A 1193-nucleotide genomic window follows, 5' to 3' on the forward strand; every position below is an offset into this window, starting at 1 on the left:
CTAAGCTACATGGTAGTTCAGCGACATAGCCATTACCCTAACGGCTGGTCCCTAAATCTGTATGGTTTTAAACTGCATCCAGGATGGGAGATTATGGAAGATAGATTTGTTTTTGGATTGCATCACAATTTTTGTGCTGGTTCATGTAGCAAGATATTAAAGATAGTTATGGGGAAATGTACAAAGTTATTCCAGAGAAGAATTTGAAACTCTGATATCGCAAATTAAATTGGAAAACCAAAATTTGCATAGAAGAGTTAAGTAGTGTATATTTTAAAATAAAGAATTATTTATTTAATTTTATTTATTCATTCATTTATTTTAATTTGACCAGACAGAGACACAGAGAGAGAAAGGAGAAGTGAGAAAGCAAGACACCAGATCTGGGATTTGAACCATGGTCGGCCATGTTGGAGTGTCCAGTGCCTTAATCACCATGCCACCTGCTGGTTCCCAGTAATGCATATTGAAGGAAACTATGTCACTATGTCAACTTTACAACATGGTTGGAAACACAACTGCTGAAGACTTCAAGGGTTCTCTTTCTAGCTTTCTGGCATGAAATCTTTCTATGGAAGTACAGTCATTGAGTGGTATGTTGAGTTTTCAAGAAGTTCATAAAAATGCATAAGAGGAAAAAACTATATATGGTAAAGTTAATAAAAATGCATATTGTGGAAAAACTATATATCGGTTTTAATATGTTTTACATCAGAATAATATTGTATTCTGGTTCCATTTTTTTTCGATGAACTTTTGAATTCTCTTTATATAAGAAATCCATTTCTTCAATTGGAATATTAAGTGTAACTGGTCTGTGGTATACATTTTACCTAAAATCTATTTATTATGTCATTTCCACTGTGAACTGTATTCAATTGTAAATACAGCCATGTATTCTCATCTAATTTGTTGTGAGCTCCAGGTCCTTACTGAATCCTATGTCATGCTAAGATATTTGTATATATCTTATTTTGTGGAATTAATCAGTTCTAGTTTTTCTTTTTTTTATAGTGAGATTTACTATGAATGACAATGGATACTACAAAATAACTGGAATTTTTCTGCTTAAATTACAATAATTAAGCTTAATATAAGGGGATAAAAGCAAAAGGTCAACATTTAAGGAATAGATACCAATGACTTTATAATTTAACAAGGCTCATTAATCTCCTTTGACAAATGAAGGACTT

Source organism: Tupaia chinensis, unplaced genomic scaffold (assembly GCF_000334495.1).
Source record: "Tupaia chinensis unplaced genomic scaffold, TupChi_1.0 Scaffold000405_1, whole genome shotgun sequence".
In the NCBI taxonomy this organism is placed as follows: domain Eukaryota; kingdom Metazoa; phylum Chordata; class Mammalia; order Scandentia; family Tupaiidae; genus Tupaia; species Tupaia belangeri.